We start from the raw sequence: 10,365 nt of genomic DNA on the forward strand, positions 1-10,365 counted from the left end.
GAGCAGTGGGTGCCGGGGCACGAGGGAAATTTAGGACTGGGCAATCTGGGGAACGCAGGGTGCTCGTCAGCGACGGCTAGCCAGGCAGCCCACGTGTGCTTCCGGCGTTTTTCTGTCTGCTAAACCTCAGCCGGGAGTGAAAAGCAACAGCAAGAGGAATTGCACGATCCCATTCCCAGAGCCGGGGCTGACGAGGCTGCGGCGGGCTCGGCCCCGCCTTCGACGCCCCGGGTCCCGCCCCCGACGCCCCGGACCCAGTCGCCGAAGTCTAGCGTCTCCCGGGGAAACTTCATCCGGGAATTCAGCATGCGCGCATGCGCAGAATCGGCGCGGGGACGTGGACGTTGCGGTGGCAGGAGGTGAGTCTGCCCTCTCGCGGCCTTTCAGGCCTCAGTTTCCTCCGGACTCAGGGAACCGACGCCTATACCTGGGTACGGGAGGCGTCAGGGGTCAAGAGCAGCTGGTTCTCGGCGGTGGCCGTTTGACTGCACTTCCTGTGTGTAAGGTGCGGTGGCCCTGACTCGGGCGGGATCCAGGGTCGGGGGGGGCTCGGCTGGGGGCTTCCAGGGTGGCCAGGGTTAGGAGACCCCCTGTTCTCCCCGCGGGGCGCGGACACCCTATTTTCGTCTCCCCACGGGGCGAGGATCCTTCTTTCTATCTTTACCTCCCGCGGGGTCGAATCCCCCTTCTTTCTCTCTTCCCTCAGGCTTATCCCCGTCTCAGCGGCGCGAATCACTTTCTCCTCCCCAGGATGGGACGCCCCTGCCTCCAACTTCCTTTCTCCCTCCTTACAGCGTTGGGGTTCGAACTACCTATTCTCTTTATCTGTGGCGCACTCCCAAGGGCGCTCTCCCCTCTTTTTGTCCTCCTCCCCCAACAACCCTATTCCTGGCTCCTCTTCCCTCCCCTTTCCTTGCAAAGATCTCTTCTCCTCCTTGCGCTTTTGGGGGAGTGTGTGTAAATGTTTCCTTCCCCTTCCTACCCACTGTGAACTCTCACAACCAGCCTTCCTCCAGTCCTTGCTGACTCCTTCCTCTCCCCTGCCCATCCCTGCGGTTGTGGACTAGGTTGCCCGTCCCCACAGGCCCCTGATGCCCAGAAGCTCACCCCCAGGGACAGGCATCTCAGACATTGGGGTCCTCAGCTAAGCATCTAGTCTCCTGCAAACCCAGTCTTTCTAGTCTCTGTAAATGATGACTCCTTTCACCCGTAATCCTCAATGTCCACCTTGATGTTTCTTTGTTATTATTATTATTATTATTATTATTATTTACATTTTAAGATGTTGCGGTGCAGTTGAGGGGGAGGAGGAGAAGAGAAAGGGGAGAGAAGAGAGTTGGGGGAGGAGGATGGCGGGGCGTGGTCGAGGCCCATGGCACCCTCCTCATTCCGGCAGGGGAGCCCAGGGAGCTTCTGATGGCAGCCTGGTGGTCGTCGCGGGGCTGGATGCCGATACTGGGGAGCCTGGCTGAGGCCCTCGGACCCTGACTGCTCCAGCTTGGGAGCCTGTGGGGCTTCCAGTCCTTCTAGGTTTTATAGATGTTCTTTGGTGATGTTAGGCCTTTATGGGTTAATATCAGAACTTTGTCTCAGATCTGTAGGTTTTTAGTTTTTTCTTTCAGTTCTGTATTGGATTATTAGCTACACCTACCACTTAAACTTTGCACTGGAACTAATTTGTTATCCTTTGCTTACTTCTAAAATGGGGAAACTTCTTGTGGGGACCAGCACTTGATCCCTGTGGTTGAGCTAAATTGCTGCTTTGCTGCTGATTCCCTGGGGAAGACTTTTTGTGCAGCTCAGGTTTTAATTGTTGACGTAAGTACTTCTGGGTCTTGTGAGGTCTGGTACACCTGGGTTGTGTGGAAACTCTGGTCTGGGCCTGAGTCTTTTCGGCAAACTGTACCCCCTGCAGTTCTACATTCCTGACCAGTCTCCACTGAGTGGGCCTGTGCTGATTGGAAGGCAGATCAGCTGTCCTTGCTGTGCCACAGCGTTCCCCTGGTGGGCCCGTCTCCGGCACCCTCTGCACTCCAAACACTTCCCATGGGGCGGGCTGTTCACCAGTCCCTTGAGATGACTCACTGGCCTTTGAGCAGCTCCTTTTTTCGGTTGTCTGTGGCCCCTCACTCCTATGTGGGTTCGCGGGAACCCTGTTAGTAGTCTTACTGGCCTGGGGGCCACCAAGGCTGTCTTCTCCCCTGCAGCCTCCAAGCAACTTCATACGAAGGGCACAGCAGTGGCTTTTTTCAGCTCTTGCTCGGTGTGCTTACCAGAGCCAGCCTTGAAGTGGTCGGGGCTCAAAATGGTCAGAGTGTCCTTTCTCTCATAGTGGTGATTTCTGTCTTCATGAACTCTGCAAGTCTCTCCTCTTCCCCTGAGCTCTGTTGGCCCCAGCTTGGCATTCGTTGCTTTTTAATAGTTGTAAATTGGTTGAGTGTAGGAGAGAGTGACGCTAGGTACCGTCTATTCTACCAACTTGATCGGAAGTCTACCTTGATGTTTCTCTTTTTTCCAGACCTCACATGATCTGTTTAAAATCTCATGCCTCTATCTCTAAGACGTTTCCAGAATTCAACCACTTTGCCACACCTCTTCTTCCCTGGAACAGGCACCTGCTCCCCTGCTGCTGCCTTCCTCAGGAGCCAGTGGGAGCCTGTCAGATCATGTCCCTCCTGTTTTAAGGCCTCCATAGCTCCCCTCATTCAGTAATAGCCAGAATCCTCGCAAGCCCTAAGACTAAGGCTGCTGGCTCAGAAACTACTGCTAGATTGTGGTGATAAGGAGCTTGCAGCCAGAGTGAAAATCAGATCTCTTCCGTCTTCCTTGGGCAGAACATTCTCTGAGGCTTCTTGGTTTTTTGAGTTGTGGGCAGTGGGTAGAGATTGTGACAGTCAGGGATACCAGCCCTATCTCAGAAAACTGATCCAGGTCTGTTTGCTTCCTGAGTTGCAGAGTGAGCATTTGGTAATGACAGATTCTGTATTTTGTTCTTTGCCTATATCTCCTCCACTAGAATGCCCACTCCAGAAGGTGGGCTCTTCATCTTTCTGATACACTGCTGAATTATCCAAGCCTAGGTCAGGGCCTGGCACATAGTAAGTGTTCAGTAAATGTTTGCTGGGTGAATGGAAAGGGGCCATTCCTGTGTGACCACAGGGAGCTGGCCCTTGTTCTAGACAGAGATTTGAGATCACAGAGGGGATGTGTTATGCCTCCAGCAAACATTTATCTAGTGTACCCAGGCCTTTGTTAGAGCTTTTCCCTTTGTTATAATATCTGCTGTCTTGAGCGTTTTGGAGTATGGTTTGAGTGTGTGTGTTTTTGGAATCCGCATGCTTGACATATGAACCTTTGCAACTTGCTTCTCTCACCAACTTTGTGATACTAGATGGCAATTTTATCACATAGTTTTCTACCTTGTGAAAATGCCACAGTTTATTTGTCTTGCCCTCCCTGTTGATGGACACCTTGGAAGTTTTTAGTTTTTAGCATTTCTACCAATACTTTAGGGGGCATCTTGAACATGTGTCCTTGTAAAATGGGTAAGGGTTTCTCTAGCCCGTTGGTTCTCAAGCTTTTTTGACCCAGGCTTCAAAGAAACACATTTACATGATGCCTTACATACATAAGTATCTGGAATGAAAGTTTTTTGAGTTTTTTTTGGCAGCTGGCCAGTAAGGGGATCTGAACCCTTGATCTTGGTGTTACCAGCACTATGCTCTAACCAAGTGAGCTAACTGACCAGCCCTGCAATGATATTTTTTCATAGTAAAACATTTAAATGGAATTTGAAGTTTTATTTAAATCATAAGCTCACCTGTTGAATCAAAAATTGAATTCTGTTTGCCTTGTTTTCATTTACTTGCATCTTTTCAGAAACATATTTAGCTCATAAAGAGATTAAATAGCTTTGAACTTGGATCACTTACCAGCTACAGGGAACAACTAGAAGGCCGGGTGATTCCAGAGTTTGCCAGAGGAATCTGTGAGTGGTTTGGACAGCTCTGCCCTGTCTCAATCCCATTTCTTAGAGGTAGACACCCCTGGCCTTCCTGTCCTCTCCTGCATCAAAACTTACTGTCTGGAGAGGACTTTACAGGATAGCTTTTTACCAGAATGGTAACTCGGTGGGTTTTTTTTTTTTTTTTTAATTGCTTGCAGTGAGCATCTTCTTTAGATCCTCCCAGCTGGAATTCCCTTTAGAGCACTTAATAACCACTTCTTGAACACCTTTTGAGAAAGCTGTTATAAATTCATTCTCACCAAAGGTATTAATGAATGCTGGTCCTTTATGTAGTACCTCTCCAGGAAGCATTTATATTATGTGTGTGTATATATATTTGTGTGTATAGGTACATATGTATATTTATGTGTAGGATGTATGTGTGTATATATGTCTTTATGTATGTATATGTATGCATATATGTGTATATTGTATGTATATGAGTATATGCATATGTATATTCATGTGTACATATATGTATTTTTGTATTTATGTATACATATTTATGTGTGTATGTGTATATTTATATGTATTGTGTATATATTTTTTGTGTATCTCCTTATTATGTATATATGTACATATATTTCTTTATGTGTTTGTGTGTAACCATTTGAAAGTAAGTACAAATATAATACTTCACCCCTGAATATTTCAGGACATGTATTCTAAGAATAAGGACATTCTTCTGTTCACCATAATATCATTATCATACCTAAGAAAACTAGCAATAATTTCATATTATCATCTGATAACCCATCCCTTTTCAAATTTTCCCAGTTGTCCCTAATACTATGCTATTATTTTTGAGCCAAATGTTATCAAGGCTCTTGCATCATTTTTTTTTTTAAACTTTTTATTTTGAAGTAATTATAGATTCATAGGAAGGTACAAAGAAATGTACAGAGTGGTACTGTGCATCTTTCACCTAGCATCTTCCAATGTTAACATCTTGCATAAATGATATAATACCTTGTATTAAAAGCCAGGAGAACAAAAAGGAAAAAAAAAAAAAAAGCCAGGAGAAAAAGTACAGGAAATTGACATTGGTATAACCTATAGAGCTTATTCACATTTTGCTAATTTTATGTGCACTCATGTGTTTGTTGTAGCTCTATACATTTTATGACATGTAGCTTTGTGTAGCCACCACAATCAAGATATTTGGCTGTACAGTCGGCCCTCTGAATCTGTATGTTCCACGTCCAAGGATTCAACCAACCACAGATCAAAACCCATGGATATGGTGGGCCATGTGTACTACACCATTTTATATAAGGGACTTGAGGATATGAAGATTTTGGTATCTGAGGCGATCCTGAACCAGTCCCACACTGATAGAGAGGGCCAAACCCCCCCAAAAAGAAAAAGCTAAGGTTTTTTTTTTTTTTTTTTTTATAATTATCATCATGTATTTAAGGACCATGTGCCCAAGATAAATGATTATATTTCACTAGCTCTCCCAGGAACTTTCTTAGTAACTTAGTTTTTGATGAAACAGTAGGAACTGTTTATTGAATGGCGAGTACTATTTCTCTATGACATTGCTCATTATCACCTTCCTCATTATCAAGAAATAGTAACCCATCGCAGGGGTAACTTGCAATATTGGGTACAATCATATAATTTTAGTCTCATTATTATAGTCTCAATTTTGTCCACAGCTATGGAAGTAGGAAGTGCTTCAAAATGACCCTAGGATGCTTTGAACCAAGAATAAAGGCAAGTGGAAAAGAAAGGGAAATGAATGCAAAGAACATGTTAATCACTGCGATTGTCATTCAGGTGACTGAATCACATGCCCTATGGCCAGAAGCTTTTCCCTGACTGATAAATCTGCTTAAATGCAGAACTGATTAATTTATACCAGAATTTTGATTGCATTCCAAGACTTGACTCTATTTAGGCATTATTATCAGGTCTTTACACTCACACGCACACACACACACACTCACATACACACACATATTTTTTTTTGTACATGAAGTATTTTAATCACACATGATATTCTTTGGAAATTTACTTCTGGAATTTTAACTTCTTTCTATTTCTTGTTCTGTTCCCATTTGCTAACTTTCTCATGCCAACTCTAGGCTATGTCTAATCACACGGCAGGGATGATACAAAATATAAACTAACTTTGGTTCTTATAAAAAGCTAAATTGCCCTGTAGTATAAAAGCAAATATCCAATAAACCAACCAAAGAACACTACTTCTCTGATAATATACATTACTATTGCCAAATTTTTATTTTTCGAATCTTGTTCTGTGCCACACTGTTTCACCAAATAGTCAGAACTACAAATATATTCATGAACTATTTATTTACAATACAGTTGATCTTGTTAAGAACCAAACTTTAGTTTCAAGGAGTCTAGCCCAAAAACAGAAGTGGAAAAATATCACTCTGTGGTTGTATTACCTAGGGAAAAGAATGAAAGCAGTTCACCCTGTTTAAGATCTGGAGAATTTCCCACAAAAATTTAAGGCACAATAAAAATACTTTAATACAGGGTGGGTTTCTTCCATTTGAGTAAGTGATCCAGAATGTGGGATGTCATGGTTCTTTTGAGAGCATTTTCAGTGAAGCTTCATTAACTTGTCCAATTTAATCTAACTAATGTACATTTTCCTCTTGGAAATAAAGTTCAAGAATATGAGCCTCCTACATCTCATCATCCTTTTCAAATATTTCCTCATTGCTTTAGTAAGCTTGGATTGCTGTAACCGAATACCAGGTGGACTGCCACGGGCCGGCCCCAGAAATTTATTTCTCATTGTTTTGGAGGCTGGAATTTTTTTTTTTTGTCTCGCCACGGGCCGGCCCCAGAAATTTATTTCTCATTGTTTTGGAGGCTGGAATTTTTTTTTTTTTTTGTCTCTTTGTCTTTTTTCGTGACCAGCAACGGATTGCAACCCTCAGTGTCGCGCCTGTACTGGACCGGGACTGGCAACGGGATCGCAACCCTCGGTGTTGCTCCCGCACCTCGCTCAGCCAGTGAGCGGCCGGTCTGTATGTGGGATCCGAACCCTCGGCGGGAGCGCTGCCGCGCTTCCCAAGCGGCGCACTGTAGCAGTGCGCCACCGGGCCGGCCCCAGAGGCTGGAATTTTAAAGCTCAGGGTACTGGCATTTGGTCTGGGGAGGGCCTTCTTGCTGCATCCTCACATGGCAGAAGAGCAAAAAAGAGTGAACCCACTCCTGGAAGCCCTTCTTATAACAGTATTAATGCACTCATGAAGGCTTGGAGCTAAGTGCCTCCCCAAAGGTCCTTCCCAACACTGTTGCATTGGGGTTAAATTTCAAACACGTGAATTTTGGGATTCAAAGCATAGCACACATTCAAACCATAGCACATAGTATGGATGTATCACAGTTTGTTTAACTCTCCATTGAAAGACATTAGGGTAGTTTCTAGTTTTTGACTATTATGAATAAAGCAACCATAGCATTCATTTACAGTTTTTTGTATGAACTTTCATAAGGCTTCATTTCTCTGGGATATATGCCCAAGAGTGCAATTGCTGGGTTATATGGTAGGTTCATTTTTAGTTTTATAAGAAACTGCCAAACTATTTTATGTTCCCATCACGAATGTATGAGTGGTGAAATTTCTCTGAATCCGTACTAGCATTTAGTGTTATCACTTTTTTATTTTAGCCATTCTGATAGGTTTGTAATGTTATCTCATTGTGGTTTTAATATGCATTTCCCTAGTGATTAATGATGCTAAACATCTTTTCGTGTGCTTATTTGCCATCTTACGTCCTCTTCCATGAAATGACTGTGCATACCTTTGCCCATTTTCTAATTGGGTTTTTTGTTTTATAAATGTTGAGTTTTGAGAGTTCTTTACATAGTCTAGATAACAGCTCCTTTGTCAGGTATGTGATTTGCAAATATTTTCTCCTAGTCTGTCATTTGTTTTTCATTTTGTTTTGCAGAACAAAAATTTTAATTTTGATGATGTCCAGATTAACAGTTTTTCCTTTTATGGATCATACTTTTGGTGTCAAGTCTAAATCCTACATACCAAAGATTTTCTCCAGTGTTTTTTTCTAGAGGTTTTATAGTTTTATGTTTTACATCTAAGTCCATGATCTATTTCAAGTGAATTTTTGTGTATAGTGTAATGTAAGAGTCCAACTTCATTCTTTTGCATGTGGATATCCAGTTTTCCCAGCACCCTTTGTTGAAAAGACTGTCTTTTCCCGTTGAATTGTCTTGGCAACCTTGTTGAAAATCATTTAACCACATATGTGAGGGTTTATTTCTGGGCTCTCTATTTTATTCCGTTCGACTATATATCTGTCTTTATGCCAGAACCATGCTGTTTTGGTTACTGAGCTTTTGAAGGTTTGAAATCAGTAAATGTGAAACCTCAAACTTTTTTCCCCCCCAGATTGTTTTGACTATTCAGGGTCCCTTGAGATTCCATACTAAATTTTAAAATGGATTTTTCTATATTTGCAAAAACGTTGTTGGGATTTTGAATAAGGATTACATTGAATCTGTGCATTGTTTTGGGTAGCATTGAGATGTGATACTGTGAAATATATATTTGGTCTTTCTCTGTGTTTCCTGGCATACGACTCCTAGAATCTAGAGAATCTTCAAAGTCTCTTTTTGTATGCTAATGATTTGACTGATTGCTGCAGCTCCTAGGTAACTTCAGGATGGGGACTGGTCATGGAAAGACCAAAGCAGGATTAGAGGGTTGGGACTTTTAGCTCTACACCTAACCTCCAGGGAAGGGAGAGGGGCTGAAGGTTAAGTTGACCACTAGTGGTCAGTTATTTAGCCAATCATGCCTATCTAGTGAAGCTTCCTTAAAAACTAAAGAACAGGGTTTGGAGAGCTTCCAGAGAGCTGAACATGTGGAGGTTCAAGGAGGGTGGCATGCCCAGAGAGGGCATGGAAGCTTCTTGCCCCTTCCTATACCTTGCTCTATGTATCTTTTCATCTGTATTTTTTTTGTAATATCTTCTATAATAAACCAGTAAGTGTGTTTTCCTGAATTCTGTGAGCCACTGTACAAATTAATCGAACGCAAGGAGGGGGTTATGGGAACACTGATTTATATATAGGTGGTCAGTCAGAAGCACAGGTAAAACAACTTGGGACTTGCGATTGGCATTGGAATTGGAGGGTGGGGTGGGCAATCTTGTGGGACTGAACCCTCAACCTGTGGGATCTCACACTATCTCCATACTGAATTAGAGGACACCCAGCTGGTGTCTGTTGATGAATTGCTGCAGAATTGATTGGTTGGTTGTTGATGGGGAGAAATCACTGCATACTTCATGGTGACCAGAGGTCATAGAAGTTTTCTGTGTTGATTGTTGTTGCATGAGAGCAGAGGAAAAACAGTTTACTTTTTTCTACAGAGAATTGATTGGTTGGTTGTTGATGGGGAGAAATCACTGCATACTTCATGGTGACCAGAGGTCACAGAAGTTTTCTGTGTTGATTGTTGTTGCATGAGAGCAGAGGAAAAACAGTTTACTTTTTTCTACAGACACATCTTAACAATAATAAGTCTCCCAATCGTGAACATGTGATGTCTTTCCATTTATTTCTATTTTTAATTTCTTTAAGCAGCGTTTTTTAGTTTTCAGTGTATAAGTCTTTTTCCTTCTTAGTTAAGATGCTAGTGTAAATGCAGTTGTTAATTTCCTTTTTTTTTTTCCTTTTTGTCTTTTTTCATGACTGGCAACGGGATCGCAACCCTCGGTGTCGCGCCCGCAACGCGCTCAACTAGTGAGCGGACCGGTCTCTACATGGGATCCGAACCCTCGGCGGGAGCGCTGCCGTGCTCCCAAGTGCCGCACTCTACCGAGTGCGCCACCAGGCCGGCCCTTTAATTTCCTTTTTGGATTGTTCACTGTAAGTGTATAGAAACACAAATGATTTTTGTAGGTTGGTTTTGTATTCTGCAACTTGCTGAATTTGTTTATTCTAACAGGTGTGTGTGTGTGTGTGTGTGTGTGTGTGTGTGTGTGCGCGCGCGCGCGCGCGCGCACAGTCTTTAATGTCTTCTGCATATGAGATCATGTCGTCTGTGAATAGAGATTCTCCTATCTCTTCCTTTCCAATCTTGATGCCTTTTATTTCTTTTTCTTCCTTAATTGTCTGGCTAGAACTTCCAATACTATGTTGATAGAAGTAGTGAAGGCAGGCATCCTTGTTTTGTCCTGATCTTAAAGGAAAAGCTTTCAGTCTTTTACCATTGACTGTGATATAGTTGTGGTTTTCTTCTGCGTGGCCTCTATTATGTTGAGGTATTTCCCTTCTAGTCCTAGTTTATTGCGTGTTTTTATTTTTATATATATATATATATATATATATATATTTTTTTTTTT

At 42.8% G+C, this 10,365-nt stretch overlaps 1 protein-coding gene across 2 annotated transcripts in view; it reads left to right on the plus strand.

Moving 5' to 3' along the window:
- Positions 1-326: 326 nt before the first annotated feature.
- ZSCAN18 (zinc finger and SCAN domain containing 18) overlaps positions 327-10,365 on the plus strand; it is a 47,181-nt gene continuing 37,142 nt past the window's right edge. For both annotated transcript variants that reach the window (XM_008572212.1, XM_008572208.1), the window contains exon 1: positions 327-359. The gene's annotated coding sequence lies outside the window, so the exon portion shown is untranslated. The remainder of the gene's footprint in view (positions 360-10,365) is intronic.

The sequence above is a fragment of the Galeopterus variegatus genome, unplaced genomic scaffold, assembly GCF_000696425.1.
Source record: "Galeopterus variegatus unplaced genomic scaffold, G_variegatus-3.0.2 Scaffold764, whole genome shotgun sequence".
NCBI lineage: Eukaryota > Metazoa > Chordata > Mammalia > Dermoptera > Cynocephalidae > Galeopterus > Galeopterus variegatus.